The 17,465-nt window shown below is 29.3% G+C and overlaps 2 protein-coding genes across 3 annotated transcripts in view; one reads left to right on the top strand and one right to left on the bottom strand.

The window, feature by feature from the left end:
• The window catches only part of LOC112692277 (gastrula zinc finger protein XlCGF57.1-like), a 45,328-nt gene extending 41,115 nt beyond the window's left edge, over window positions 1-4,213 (bottom strand). The window contains exon 1 of one of the 2 annotated variants that reach the window (XM_025566894.1): window positions 3,811-4,213. The gene's annotated coding sequence lies outside the window, so the exon portion shown is untranslated. The remainder of the gene's footprint in view (window positions 1-3,810) is intronic. The other variant, XM_025566893.1, reaches the window with a different exon arrangement.
• Window positions 1-17,465, top strand: part of LOC112692278 (polymerase delta-interacting protein 3-like) — a 70,190-nt gene that overhangs the window by 8,165 nt on the left and 44,560 nt on the right. The gene's annotated exons all lie outside the window — the stretch shown is intronic.

Raw genomic sequence — 17,465 nt, 5'->3', positions numbered from 1 at the left:
GATAGTAACGTAACGTTGCGGTAACATATTTCCAGTGCCGGATTAAACATTTGTGGGCCCCAAGGCAGTTAAAATTTTTGGCCCTACAAAATTATTTTTTACTTACGTCTTTAACATTACTATCCAATCATTTAAATAAACAGCTTTAATAATAACCGACTATTATTAATAAATAAAATCGTGTTTGTTAAATTTTTTTATTCGCGAGAAAAATTAATTAATTATTATATTATTTTTATTTTTTTTTTTCAAAATTATTTTATTATTATTACTGCAATTTATACCTACAACTTAATATATATAATATTTCATAATGACTTTTGTCCCGTAAATTCGTAAATAAAATACGGGTATTTATTATTAAATAAAAAAAAATATAGTTTTCCGTTTTCACAGGGCCCCTTAAATGAGTGAGGCTCTAAGGTGGGAGCCTACTCCGCCTAATGGGTAATCCGGCACTGCATATTTCCGTAAGCTTTTGTCGCGGTTTTTGAATCGGTTTTTTTTTTTTTCATAGAAATAATCGATATAAATCGAATTTTGGACCAGATTTGAATTTTTCGTGTTTTTTTTTTCAACTAGAATCGATGTTTATCTCGATTTTCAAATTTTTTGGCAATATCATACGTTTTTGATTATCGCCCTTCAATATTTTCGCGAAAATAATCGATTGCCGACCAACAGGGCTGGCGAACCGCGCGTCACCAGAAATCCGTAAGGCGAAGAGGGAAAACACAAATAAACAGATAAAAGATGAACGCGAAATCGAAAGAAAAAATTCAAACAGCTTTCCCGCCAACGTAGGGTTTAAGACCGCGCGTGCCATGGTACATATTTTTGTACCGTCACAATAGGTACGAGGTTTTCAGTTTTGTTGTTTAAAATAAACGTCTTCGCGTGCAAACGGGTTTCGGTTCATTCAAGCGGGGGCACATATACACACAACAATAATATTTACATGTTCACACACTCGCACGTTCGTGCGTGTATGACCAACAACGATTCGCGAAGAACAAGTTGTCTTGTGTGTAAAAACGTTCTACAGCTGTACACACGCGTGTAGGCAGAATAATTTGAATGGGTTTGTTTCCAAACGAAATTCCGTTTGAGTAAATACCACTGCTATTAAGTTTTTAGTTGTTGTGTATACTATAATATGATTCGGACACATGGTTACAGGGTGTAACACGAAGATTTCACATTTTCCCATGGCACACTATTCGTGCGCGTAACACTGTTTTGTGTTCACGGCACTACACTTGACGATGCACATAATATGCACCTACTCGTATATATGGGAACGCGATACGATTAATTAAACATGACATACATATAATGGTTATTCGTGCATTGAAAATTGGTGATAGTTTGGTTGCACAGTTTATTGAGAGTTACAGCCTATCATGTTTACCATAGTCTCACAATATTACGCATCATTAGAATATGTAAAAGATATAACGTGAAGGTTTAACACTTTGATATTCGCAGCTAACAAAAATTCGAGAATTTTATCCTTCCACCAAAAAAAAAAAAAAAATGCAATTTACAATAAAACAACGAATTTAGGCAAGAAAAAATTTCAAGCAAAATACATAGAGCTTGATCAAAAACGAAAATTCATATTAAACTCCATTATTTCTAATAATTTTTTTTTAATTTGGTTTCTTTTAATTTGTATCTTCAAACATACAATTGTATATAACTGCTTGTAATGAAAGTAGCTGAATAAATTGAAACTTTAATATCAGTTTAGTTGTTTAATATGATAAATGTACCGTGTTAGTATTAATAATAGTTCATTGACAAATTCTGCGGTGTTTATGAATCGGTGAGAAAATGAATCGATGTAAATTATTTTCATTGAAAAAAATTATGGTAGTCAGATACTCATAGTCTGTTTAGAAACAAAAATGCTAAAATATGTTAATTTTTTTATTACCACTTAACGATTTTATCAGGCAAAAATTTTTTTTGTGTTTTTAATTTTGTTTTGATAAAAATATAAATACAAACATTTATTAAGAAAATAAAATGCGATTTCTGAACGTGGATTAAAAAGGAAAATGTGTTGATTCCATTTTCCTACATTTCAGCTAACTTGATAAAAACTAAAATACGGCGTATTCATTTTTATAGTTGAAGAGTTTAAGATATGTATTGTTAAGTTAAACCGTCCAATATTCGACCATCGAAGCATTTCAGGCAATTAATGCAAGACTCATAACCGATTATTTGTATTATTTTTTTAAATTAAATTTGTTTAAATTCATAAGAATCCCTTTACTCTAGATTCTATCCCATCAATATTACAAGATTCCACAATAAACTCAAAAATTCCTTTATTTATTAAATATCCTTAATCATTATGGGTAATCATATTTGAAGGATTAAAAGAAATGGAAAAATATATACCCGAACATAAAAAAAAAAAAAAAATGCTAATTTGATAAAAGTGTTTATACTTTTTATAAGTTCCACTAAAGAATGGCTTCCTTTATCGCATTTTTTATGTAATTTTATTGTTCTCTTGTAAATATTCATATTTACTTATCGAGCATAAACAAGTAAATATTGTATGTTAATTAATTTTTAATAATAATATACTAAAGATTTATATTGTACTTGCAAATATTTTTATATTATTCAATGAAAAATAATTTTATACAATAATTATTATTCTATACTTTATTTCTTGTGTTTAACTATCATAAATATTTCTGTGATCATACCAAAATTATCGTAAAATTATCATGACTTATTTAGATGATAATACAAGTTATAGACATAAAGGATAAATATAGTGCATGCATACAGAAAGTATATTATTCTTTCTTTTGCCAACTAACTACAATATTGAAAGAGTAAGTCCTTTAAATGTAAACAAATCAAACTTCTTCAAACAGTGTAGTAAAATCTTCTTAAGTTAATAAAAGACACAAATAAATCTGTACGATCGGTAAAGTTAAGTCCTTTTAAGTTAATATAAAAAAAAAATAAACCCGTAATAACAGTGTTTTTGTTGCCCGTACGTGTTTATTTTATTCTATATTTATAATAATACTACCGTGGTCTTTAATATTAATAATAATAATCGGTTTATAAAACTTGTAAGAGGATTGAATGGCGTAAAGCGAAATCCGTCGCACGTTCGACACATTGAATACACATACACACACACACACACATCCACGATCATACGTATATTCACGAATATAAGGACGATAATAACCAAGGGCTTCGTTTTGAACAGCATTTATCAAATTATAGTTTAGATACGTACGGCGAGAAACGTGTGGATTAGAAAGATGGCTGTTAAAATTAAATTTCGGGCGTGTATTAAATATAATAATAATTGTATAACGATTGTGTGATCCTTTCGGTTCAATATATCATTAATCGCCGTCGAGTTTAGAAACCTAAGATAACTAATAGCTTATATTAAATTCGATTGTTCGACAGGTATCGTAATGCATATTATACATATCGAACATGACGTCGGACGTCTAAACAAATGTTAATAGGAATTTTAGATAATATGCTCTTGGCCGAGGGTGATGTTTTTATTCGTACGTGATTTTGTAATAAAACGAATTCGTTATGAAAAGGAGCAGTATATTTCCGTTGTACCCGTACGGTTTAGATTCAAATTGCGAAACGCATGGTTCGGTGTATAAGTCGTACGAGATATGAGAACCGTAAATACGAAATCGATTTCCACGGCGTGTTTGGATTGTTATAACTACGGCCGCGGAGAGACGAACGTTAGTCGTCGTCTTGTCGGGTTTTCAAATACTGAACCAGAGCTCATACCCGTGCGCGGAGACTTGAACGCCCATGACACTCACCTCGGATCGTCCGCGGACTTCTAATCGAATCCTTGTGGCGCGCACGAACCCCGTCCACGCGTTCGATTGGCGGCACACGCGATTCAAACCGTTGTTTTGTCGTAAACTGTTTTCTGCACGGTTTACCGGACACACGCGACGGACGCAGTATCTCAGAATAAGGACTTGCGGCGCAGGACGGAACGTGCGAAACCCCACCGACACGGTGTCCGAACACTACGCACACCCCGCGCACATCGCGGTTTCGTTTCACGCAAAACGTCGTCGTTATCGTCGTTGCCGGACCGGGTGTGTGCACCCGGAACGAAATCGACAGCGGACCGCGACCCGGAGGAACATGTGGCACTGAACGCGCGCAAAAAGTTGCACATGGGCTCGGGCCCGGTCCGCGGGATCCCCTCTTGGATGTCGCCGCGCACGCAACCGGTTCGCATGGGCGGGACTCGGCCGACGGTCGGTGAAAAATCGCAACCTACATTGGTCGAACCGCCGGCGGTTAGCAGGGTGGAGGGGAGGGAAATGGGAAGAAAAAAAAACCGAAACGCGATAGTGGACAAAACGAAACGGAAACGCGATCTCCGGACGTGTGCGCACAGGTGTACCGCGCGTGATCTACGATAAATGATCAACGCTTTTTCGATTGCGGGTCACCGTACCCGCAGCGCGTACCCGTCATAGATGTATATCGTTGATCTCTACTCGCCATCCAGTCGCGTACGTTTTTGAACCACGGGCATGTTCATCATTATTTTTTTTCTTCTCTCTTACACCGTCGTTTATCCGATCGCTACAGACGTGCACGGTAATGCGTTTCGAACGGTCGGGTTTCAAACATAGAAAGCTTCCGTTCGAACTTAACGTCCGCGGTAGAAACTTTTTTTTTGTTCTCCGATCGTTTCGTCATTTGTAAGGTTATATTTTCTCCAGTCGTGTGGTTCAAGCCTAAAAGCCATTGCACGCGACTAACTCGATAAAAAAAAAAACGATCCTGGAAAATGTTTATAATATATTGAACACATATTATTAGTTATGGCTATCGGCTTGACGATTAAGAATACAAATGTCAAAGACATGCTCTGTAATGTATTTAATCATTATCGTTTAAAAATAAAAACAATGGGAATAATAATATTTTTAATGTTGGACGGATATGAAATGGCATTAGAATGATCTAATTTAACTTTAAAACTTCAAAACAAGACGCATAATGAACTGGCCACATTTGAGATATTCATTAAAACGTATATATGAACAATGTGAACAATGCATTTATCCTTTAGTTATAACCTATAAACTATAAAGTATCGCAGACATTCCGAGTGCATAACGTTTATCAGTTTAATATAAATGTCATAACCTAGTAATTATTTATAGCTACTTATTTATAAGAAAGTTTTATAATATTTATAAACAGTGTATGCGTGTATTTACTAAGAGATCAGTGTAAAACGATTTTTACATTAAGCATATTTCATAATTTTATTTTTATTTTTTGTTTATATACCCACCAGGTTCGCTTTAATTAACATCAATTCATCATTTTATTTGATGGGCACAAGTCCCGTATTTAATTAGCTAAATAATACACTATTATTGCGACGAATGAAAGTACATCAGGTGTGTAATATGAACCATACGCCGAAAACCATTGGAATGGTGTACGGTTGAAACTAGTCTATTATTATGATAATTGACCGGTTGAAAACATATAACACACGTATGATGTTATATAGAGTGTGGTAACCTATCATAATTTCTAAACAACAAATTTCATACTCCGTGTATGAAGCAATGATTATTAGAAATTAGAACACGATGTTATCAAGAGGTATTTAAAGAGTGTTTAGGATGAAGCTGGATTGAGATTTTTTTATACTTGGAAACCATAGCAAAATGTATGCCAATTTACGAAAAAATCAAGTTTTGTCTCGCCAATCGCTTAGTAATCATCATTATAGTACTCGGAGGTTATTTAATCATGAACGTGTTGTATGTTAATAGCCTACTAAATCGATAATCTTACGTTGATCTAAATTTAAAGTTTGTCGAAAACGAAAAAAGAAACATACACTAAATTTTATTTTACTACCGGTTATCGTATTATATGGAATAACTTGATCGAAATGTTTACATTTGATCGTGATTTCAGACTAAATACATGTAGACACGTGTTCGTTCAATATCCTCGCAGGATTTTCTCGAAAACCGTTATGAAGTAATGTTAAATCCATCGTGATGGTTTTCCGAAGCAGCAATATCGAGCGCAAAAAATGTCAGTTTCGTGACCTTTCTTGTCAAAATCGTTTTCCGATTTTGAAAGAGATCACTTTTTTCCTCCTCATCGCAGAAATTTATTCACAGTCTTCGTGAAGTATAAATACACAAATAAACGTCATACATACGGTACACAACTGGATTTGCTTCATTGCTTCATACGCACGTAATACGTAACTGTACTTCATATAATTCACACTCTACAAATAGTCAATATTTATACAACACAAATTTAGTTCTAGAGAATTATTAATAATTAATTATAAAATTAATTAAATTAAATTAATAATTATAAATAAATATATAAATTATTAATTAAATTAATTATAATTATTAATAATAATTATTATTGTTATTATTTATTTTTGTTTTTAGAATTATTTATTTCCTAGAGAATAATTAATAAATTACGTATGACATTGCATAGACGTTAGACGATTGAATTGGGTTCGTTATGAGTACTAAACATGTACAATAAAATCGTCATTTTCTTGATTTATTTTATAACTCAGAAACTTTTTGTTTATACAATAATATCGGTATCGGAGAAACGTTTAAACATAGCATAGTATACGTATAGTGGTTAAGTGTTTAGATAAAGTATTAAAAAAACAGCATAAGAATAGATAATATTTGTATATTGTACACAGTACTATACAGTGTACACGGACTACATAGTATATTGAATATTATTTATACCAAAAAAAAATCAATGAAAAATATATATTTAAAAAGAATAATTAGTTTTTTAGATTCGAAGTGAAATTTCGGTGTTTTTCTATTTATAACTTTTTTTTTTTTGTTTCTTAAGACCCGTAGTCAGACAAAATAATCATATGGGACAAAGCAAATTTTCGAGGGGGGGAGGAGCATTAGAAAAAAACAATATAATGTGGAACATATTTACCATAATATAATACTCTAATACTCTAAAGTTGCATTATAGTATATATGCACAGACAGACCCAGCTAAGACGTTTACTTACACCTAGGCAAATATAAATTTTGCCACCCCGTACATGTAAATACTACATTAAATATTATTTTTACTTATAAAATACTAAAATAGACTTAATTCTAAATTAATTTTAATTATTTATTTAAAGTTAACAATTTATTAGATTAATACATTTGTAGACAAGTAAACCACTGCTAACTTAGAAAAAAACAAAACAGTTTTTTGAGTCTTATTTTTTACTACACATAATTTAATATGAGTAGGAATTAGGAAATATAATATTTTTTTTTTAAAATTATCCATAGTTTAAAAATGTTGAATGCCGCCCTAGGCGTGGGCCCCTGTCACCTACCTCTTGAGCCGGACCTGCTATGCACTTTTAATACTTTTTGAAGGGGCAACAATATGGTCCAAGGAGGCAAGGCCACCCCACGTGGGTCTGTGTGTCTATGTGTACAATTTCGATCAGAAGGATTGTTCCAACCATCATAAACATTGGAGATTTATGATAGAAAATGTTATCTAGTTGGTACTTGACGACGTTCATTTAAATTAATTTCCCAAAATATAAGTGCGAAAAACAGATGGAAAGTTATAATTAAGACTGCAAGATTTACGACTTACCTTTTTTTAACAAAATCGAATTTTTGTTATCATCGTGATTCAAAAATTCATAATAGTACACTTGAAATTCTCACTGAATGTTCGTATTACGGTTTTCTATAGATGGTGTAATTTTAAATTATTTTATTCAGCTAATTATATTTGAAGTTTTTAGCTTTATTTATGTAATGTCATACGTATATATTATTTATTACTTATTGTAGAAAAAAAAATTCTGAGTGTATGAGTATTAAATGTTAACTAAACTTTGAAAATCACGAAAATCCACTACATATTTGTAATTAAAAGTTAATAATATTTTATTATTAATTGATATTTTTTACGATAGATAGAACATTAAAAAATCAACCTATTTCATTAAGTAATTTTATTCTTGAACAATAACAACAATCTTTAGAAGTATAAATTGATTCACCTGACTTGTATTTTTGAGAGTGATATTCAATTGATTTTAAATTAAAATTACCAATAAAGCAATACCATTAATCTATCTCTGTATCTCGCCCGACCTAGAAGTTACGTATTTTTTTTTAATTTTCTATGCATTCGTCCAAGTTTAGAGTAGGTATACAATTTAAAGTTTATAGTACATAATATGATGCGTAAATTGTCATGTATATAAAATACTAAGTCAAATACTAATAATAAAATATTGTTTATTTTTTTTTTTTCAGTGAACTTTTTACATAAAGTTAAAATTAATCAATCCTTCATGGATTACACAAAATATTATATTTACATACTTTTCGCATAAATTATTTAAATATCCATAAATTTATTACCATATTTAAACCAAAATAGCACGTTAATTATTCCATCTCGTATATTATATAAACAAACATCCCAAATACCTCAAATTGTAGGAAGTTTTAAATTAATATAACATAATTAATTCAATGTGGATAACTTAACGTAACTTACATTATAATTTAATTGTTTATTCAAGCATACAATAAAAATCATAACTTAAGTGTATGTACTTTGTGCCAAACTATCAAAAATACATTAGCCGTAGACATCTTATTGAAATTTAGCATAGCTTAAGTATCGTTGTAACATATTTGAATACTAATAAAGATGATTTATTATCAATAAATAAAACCCAACAGTTTTAGAAACTTCACAACGAAACCTATTTAAATATATATTTTAACCCTTCGAAAATTACACTCTGTCGATAAATATTCGTCAAAAGGTTACCACGGCAATATATTCACAGTGAGTTTTTTATTCGTCGATTATAATTTTCCGAGAATTAAACTATTGAATAGGTCGATATTTTTTTAGATTAATTTTGTAGTTTTTACATAAAATATTAGTTTAAATTCTAAATAATCTTGAAGAGAACGAATCACTGGCATTCATATGGAAGATAGTATTTAGCAATTAAACAAATCCAACGGGGAAAATAGTTGACAATGCGAATAATAAAGGAATTATACAAATTAAAAAAATCGATAATATGTATCAAATGAAAATGTAACAAAATCATACTTATGTATGTAGGTTTTTGATGTTAGTCAAATCTATGTGAAAATATAAATGAATGAAATTATATTATGCGAAAAATACGAGTAAATACTAGGCAAAGATTATTATTTTATATTTCGTTTAAAAAATATAGAAAATTTTTACTATACATATTTTTTTCGTAGCTTTGAAGCGAAAAGAAATAATAAATTATTTTATTTTTTTTTTAATAATTTAGTAAGATAAAATGTACAGAACTCAAAATATATACTATAATTACTTGTTGCCTTTTTTCTTTTGAATCAAAGAGCTATAGGTTCATTAAGGTTTTGTGTTTTTTTTTAGTTACGAATTTTACCAAAATATAATTTTAAGTATCGCTAAAATAAAGATAAAAGGTTTATTTCATAATTTCATGCGTATCAATAGTAGTTAACAGAAGAAAAAAATAAAATTAGTTTTTAAAAATAATGTTTTCAAATGTCAACATGGTTTTTAGTATTTTGTACATTGTTTTTTGATGTGATGATTTTATGCAGATATATTAAACAACATTTCATTTTATTGTACACCTCTATCCATTGTTCAGAAAAATAAAACGGGTTTTCAATATAATTGTTATCGTTGAAGGAACAACTCAATGAACTACTTTTTGTTTTTAAGGAAAAACGTATTTGTATAGTATGCTAGTTCCTTAAAAAGAAATAACCGAGCTATTGGGCGTAATACTACACATCTGGAGTTAAAATCATTCAATCATTTCGCACTACAAATGTTTTCATATTAACTGTTGGGAATTCAATTTATTATGGATAATTTTATAATTAGAAAAAGTTACTAAAATAATATTATTTTTTCATGTATCAACATATACCTAACTATGTTACAGAGCGTGTATAAAACTTATTGGGATAAGAGTTTAAGAAATGTAACTCTTAAGAAACATAATAGCTCTTAAGAAACATTAATTTAAATATTGTCCAATACGGTATTAATCGAAATTTAATAAATAGTTGACTGCAATATTCTTTTTTTGTATTGATAAACATTCAGTGCATATGGTATTTTGTACTTTCGTATTTTTTAACTTTTTCATAACTCCGCATGAACATAAAATATAATAATTTTGAATAACGAAATAATTAAACGTGTTTTCTGCATTTTAAAAAGATAATTAATTATTCAACATTATTTGGACATACAATCAATGATAAATTTCTTCAACACAAACACTGTTACTCCAGTGCACTAATATTGATAATTTAATAAAACGCGTAATTATTCTGAAGTATTTATTGTTTATTGCTCTTTTATGTCGACGAACATCGATAATTATGCAAAACATTAACATTGGTGTACCGATTTAAATTTTTTATATCATCATTACTAATATGAATAAATGTTGAATGTATACAAATAACCTTAAGAGCAAAAATAGTACTGTTTGAGCACTCGATCCGCGGGCCACTGACATTACATTATAATTAAAATAAATTATTTAGATGATGGAAAAAGTAAGCATATTTTTCTACTTATTAAAATGACAAGCCTCATTAAAACAATCATCATTTAATATGTACACATATTATGTTTAAATAAATATAAATTGTACAGTCTGTGTTTTACGTAGTAATTGTATGATGTTGTGACGCTTTATTGTAAACACGTTTGCTTGCCATTTTCATTTGAAAATTTAATTCATACCTGTTGTGTACCTACTTGGTCAACAGAATATATAGTTTATTTCTGTTTAAAAAGTTTACTGTAGACTTTTTTTTTTTTTACAGTAATTATCTGGAGAGCTCATTATATTTACCCTGTAAATAATAATGTAAATAATAATTTTATCACTGAAAGGATAACTTAGAGCTTTATAGCGGTTGCCTCTCTCAACCCTACTTAGATTAAACAGAGTTAACAATTATACGTAATGTACACGGACATTATAAGTTCTTTCTAGAGTTTTCTTTGTCTATAGAACATAGGAAAAATTTTATTTATGATATTGATATTGATTAAAATTAATAATGATATCATAGTTAATTACAAAACTATGCAAATTAATATGATTATTAACTATTAATGATAATTATTACCTATTATTACACTTTTAGTTTTTTTCTATACAATTTTTATATTATTTTATACATTTTATTCTGTATTATTTCTATGTTAAGTGATTTTATATGGGACAAGCAGTAAACATACAAACTAATAGAACTTATCGAATCGTCTTCTGAACTGTGGATTTGTACATATAATACAATAACAATCAGCTGAAGGAAAGTTGTATGGAAAAAACATTATAAATAAGTACTGTAAACGATAACAGAAGGAAGTTATTCAATTATCAGTGTTGAAATGAATAGTGAACTAAGAAAATTAAAAATGTATTTTGTAAAAATGTATATTTCCTTTCAGGATGTGAATAAAATCTCAACGTTAATATAAGTAGTGCTGAAGGTAAAATCGCTTTTCAAAAATTAATGTTTTTTTTCTTATTTTTTTTTTTTTTATAAATGTTACTATATTCTTAATTCTGCCTAAAAGGTTCTGATAATAATTTTTTGCCATTCTCATGAAGTTTTCATACGAAATACAAACCAAACACTACAACTGAATCTGAAATGCATTTTCATACGAAGAACTATTATCAGCTCTGATGTTCTCTCAACAATATAAATATCATCCAAAAATGTACACAAATCATAGACCAGATGCGGCCAAACTGTCGATCGTGGACGATTTCAGAGCCGATCATGTTAGAATTTATTTTTAGGCCACGTGCACGAAAATTAATCATGGTGGTTATGAACAAATATTCGATAAGTTTTATTTGTATATTATATTTTTTTTAGTAATTAGTAATTAGTTGCACAAATTATATTAGACCTTTTTTAATGTTAGATAAAATAAAGTATAAGAATCCATAGTTATAATGCAGTATATACGTAGTACTATTTCTATGTTTGGGTAAATATTTGTTAGATTATTTTCATACAAAAATGTTTGAAGTCTAAGCAGATTGTGTTTTTCCCCAATAGAACTTACGTCGATGTGAGCTTTTAAATGTAAAACTTAATTTGTAAAGTCGTTTAATTCTACATCATTTGTATAAATGTCTTGCTGGAATTTAACTGATTTTCTAATTTCTTGATTGTCTAATTCCGTAAGTTGTATTAAAAATGGTATACAGAAAATATCATATGCGTGTCGCCTAGTTTCTAATTCATTAAGCAATTTATCTATGATAGGAATAAATGTATGTATTATAAAACTCGCTCGTGCCGATAAATCTACTTCTTCAGATTCAGATTCGTCGTGAAAAATTGTTCTCTTCTTTTTTCTTGTAGTATTTATTTTGTAATCTTTATTAACTGATTTTGCTAATGCTTTTGTTTCAAAATTATCAAAATGTTCACGAGTGTGCTCTATTAATATAATTAAACTATCCAGTGGCGTATTTGAGAGGGGGGGCTATGGGGGCAATCCCCCCCCCCCCCGAGAATTTTTAGACCAGGAAAATTTTATATAACTAATGGGTATAGGGTATTTGAGTATTTCATTAAAAAATAAAAATTCCGAAAAATTGTGTTGATAATAACAAATTATTGGTAAAAATCGCGGTTATCTAGATAACCGTGGTAAAAATGTATGTACATTTTTATCATGACGACATAATATGTACCACAAAGTTTGTTATGTTAGTATAATGAATATTGATTTTTTGATTCAATAAAATTGTCATTGTTATTTTGATCTATCCCATGTACTGCGTAAAATTTTATAAAACTTGTAGTACGTAAAAATCTGCTGGATCTGTTGGAAAACGCCTAACTTCTTCTATTAAATGTACATCTTGTACTTCCATCAAACTGTTACAATTATATTTATATATTTCGTCGGCATTTACATCACATGAATCAACCTAAACATTTTATATTTTTGTTGTAATAAATGTAGTAATAAAAACCATCACGGGTAAAGGTGGAAGCTCCTTAATTTATTCAAAATAAGTTATATTTGGATTATGTAATCTACTCACATTATTATTAATATTAGATTCACACATAGCCTTTGTTAAATAATTTATCTAAATTAATTCGTTTTGAAAGTCATTATTATAGTTATCATTGCCGCCTCGAAATTATTATAAACGCCGATCAGGCACGTAGCCAGCATATATTTTTTTGGAGGGCCCATACATTAAATCATAATTTTACATTCAAATGTAGTTAACCGAAGTGGTTTCACCACATTTACCTCCTATTATAACCATGACAAATTCATTACACTTTACGTACATATTACCCTATTATGTTACTACATATTTATAAAAAAAATTTTAAGCTAAACACATATTCTTATCTCCGTATTATATAATATATACGGTCGAGTCTTATTTTTATTTATTATTAATATTATCTTTGTAATCGTGCGATAATACACCCGTCATCAATGGCCTGTGCGACGAGCAAGACCGTGTTGTAGTTGTGCAAGCGTCGTGGTACGGTCTACCCCTCTAATTTATTGTGCGTAAAAATATACAGTCTACTTGGGCGAAAATTATTATTATTTATATTTTGATTAAACGTAGGTTCAACCGCTAATCGAATGAACATAATGTACAAAATAAAATAAAATTTGAAATAATGAAATATAATACTTTATTATTATTTACATAAATGTTAAAATTAATATAAAACAATTTATCTAATTTTATGATTATTAGACGAGGGTGAGAAGAATAATATATTACATTTTACGTATAAAACTATGTAACATTATGTGATCGACGGCCAGTGTGTATGAACAACGAACATACACAATTTCCTGTAGTTTTTGTTTGGTGTGATTTTCGTTCTATTTTTATGTGCACATAAATATTTTTATTAAATAAGTTTTATTACCTAAACTGGACAACATTAATATTAATTTATTTGCGCATACCTTGGAATCCTTGCACATAGACGATATCATAGTTATCGAGTTAGAACTGTCTTCAACCAACATTTTTTCACTCTCGTTTAGTTATAGATTGTTTAATGCTTTTATGAACTTTATTCTACATAAACAATGTTGTGCTTTAGATAAATTTATCTAGATAAAAACTACATATCTTTATCTTATTTAGATAAAAAATAAAATTGACATTTAATTTTCATTTAGATAAAAATCATAGCCATCTAGATAATTCACAAAACCCCTAGCTAATAATTAGTAATACATATTCTAAAATGTTATCATTCAATATAAAATAAATAATTAAATAAGAAATTTTATTTGTATATTTACTTGCAAACATAGGCGTGCGCAGATTCCTGTTTCCGGTGTGATTTTTATTTTTTTTGATCACCCACCCTCTTAAAAAACCTTACCTTAAAAAAATAGATATACAAAACATAAATAAGTAGAAATAAAATTTATTAGAAAAACTGATTGAACACAAAATGTAACATCAGGAACCTTTACAGTGGAAACCGGACTAAAACAGGGAGATGTCCTGTCATTAGTACTTTTCAATCTTGCCTTAGAGAAGGTCGTATAGATACCACAAGACAATGAAGGTGGTGTATTAATCGGTCAGAATTAGATATGGCTTCTCAGTTTCGCTGACGATTTAGATACAATAGGTGATTCGCTTGTAGACACAGTTAATGTAACCAGTGTTAAAAGAAGCAGCGAAGGAAATAGGTCTTGAAATAAACACTGAGAAAACAAAGATAATGGAAGTAATTGAGAGTGGGAAAGACCCCAATGAGACGGAGAATTTAGGCTATGAAAAAGTTAGCGAGTTTAAATATCTGGGAGTATCTTTAAGTACAAAGAATGATTGATAAAAGGAAATAAGTATTCGGATAAATAAAGCTCAAAAAACATTCTGCGCACTAACAAAATTCTTCACATCCAAAAGGTTATCTAGGAAAACGAAAGCAAAACTATACGTGGCTATTATAAGACCGACTTTCACTTATGGATGCGAAGCTTGGACGACGACCAAACTAACAGAGAGAAACCTATGGATTTTTGAGCACAGAGTATGGAGGAAAATATGCGGACCTGTCATTGATGAAACAACGAGAAATTGGTGGAGGAGATACAACAAAGAGCTGTACGATATGTTGGAACTAGCTTCAATAACAAGCTTCATTAAGAGCTAAAGAATACAATGGTTAGATCACATAGTGAGAAGACGAGAGAACGAAGTAGTAAGAGTAGTATTGGAATGGAAATCACAAGGTAAAAGACCTAGAGGTAGACCAAGGTAAAAATGGATTGACGTGGTAGACGAAGACTTAAAAATCCTTGGAGTGGAAAATTGAAGAGAGACAGCCCAAAATAGAGATAAGTGGCGAAGTTTAGTAATAGCAGTAAAAATTCTTAGAGAGTAGAAATGCCAGAAGAAGAAAAAGAAGGAAAACTGATGTACCATCTGATATCAATGAACGCAGTTCCCGGCAATTTTTATTTTTTTGTAATTTAATAAAATTTATAAAAAAAAATTTCGATTTTCCAAAAAAGAAAGTTATTAGCCCTTTTTACCTAAGTACCTAGTACCAACATAAAAAAAATCTCAGGTGTGGCTATAGGCCTACAAGACATATCCATGCACACGCCTATGCTTGCAAAAATTGGTCCTAAAATAGTTTTACATAGCATTTATTAATCATGAACAATGACAATTTATTATATATAGAGACATATAGTACTAAACTAACAAGTAAATTCATTATTATTATCTGCCATAATTGATTTTGTTGTCTTATAATTAAATTTGTATTAGATTTAATAATTATAGCGCAACGGTAAATAATATAAAAATAAAAATATTTGTTATTTACGAACTACATGTATACAAATATTCAATTACACGTATTTGAATAATTAGGTAACCTCTTATATATTAGCAAACTAGTATCGTTATTATGTTCATTACTAACTACTATATTTCATAATTAATAGTCTGGACCACTATTAAATTTATGTGTCGATTTAGTTCAACGTTGTTGATCAGATCGATATATATATATATATGATAATCTAAATAGTGAAATTATTTTTGTAGTAATAAAATATGCACGAGACTGATTATTTTTGATTATTTATAAAGCCTCTGGCGAAATCAAACTACAATCTAGTTCAATCTGCATATCAAACAAATATTTTTACGTACACATAAATAAAGTGGTCAGATTGAATAGTCATGAACTCGTCCCTTTGTCCGAAAGCAATTAAAATCATATTTAATATTAGTTGACAACACGTTAAGGTAAAATTGAAATAATGTAAAAATGGTCATAATTTAATTTTTTAAACACTTTGTGCAGTATTATGAATATAGAACTTGATTTATTTACTCCGCTTAAGCATGTTTTTATTGGTAAATAACATTTTTTATCGTTAAATGGACAATTCAAATGATATATTATCTAATACAACTCTTCTATTATGTTAAAAGCTTGAAAACTGAAAACATTTTTTTTTTTTTTTTTAGAACAAATTTTTAATTTTTTATTAAATGCAGTTTTATATTTAATGAACTACAATAAATGCATAAAAATCAAAAATAAAAAATAGAGAATATTTAACACGTATAGCTAATGAAATATTTCTGATTTAATGAGCTTGTTATTTATGTAAAATTATGCGTGGAAATAAATTTAATTGATTTCTATGAAGTTAGAGAATTATACTTTGAGTTATACTTAGTTTAATTTTTAGAGATAACATATTTAAAGAAATTATGGTGTTTATACAGATATACTATGTAAATAGTGTATCTGATAGACATGATTGGCTACAACAACAAGGCTTAGCCTTTAGAAGCTAATGATGACTATGTAAATATAAATGTTTACACACACACACACACACACATATATATATATATATATATATATATATATATATATATCATGTACGTATAAGTTTGTTCGTGTGTTAAATTCAGTTATAAACGATCACTATCTTTAACATCTCATTAACTGTATGAAATAACTATATTCATAAATTATTTTGTAACTAATTTAATAAACGCTTTAAGTTGCGTCTATTATTCACACTGGTTCTACACTTGGATTATATCTTAACACAATGTTGTGAGTTTTTAAATTAAAACTAGATTAGGTACACAACCTGTACTTGTGCCTGTACTCTTTTAACTGTACCTGTATCAAAAGTATCATGAATTTATGAATTTCTTGCACCTTTATACCAATATGCTAAAAAATGTTAGGCAAACCATGGTTGCTCTATTTCTAGAATTGCTATTTATCGTTAAGAACTCTGGCAAT

The sequence above is a fragment of the Sipha flava genome, unplaced genomic scaffold (genome assembly GCF_003268045.1).
Source record: "Sipha flava isolate LNK unplaced genomic scaffold, YSA_version1 72_pilon_pilon, whole genome shotgun sequence".
Taxonomy (NCBI): domain Eukaryota; kingdom Metazoa; phylum Arthropoda; class Insecta; order Hemiptera; family Aphididae; genus Sipha; species Sipha flava.
The sequence above is the reverse complement of the archived record's forward strand: the minus strand, read 5'-3'. Positions and strand labels throughout refer to the sequence as shown.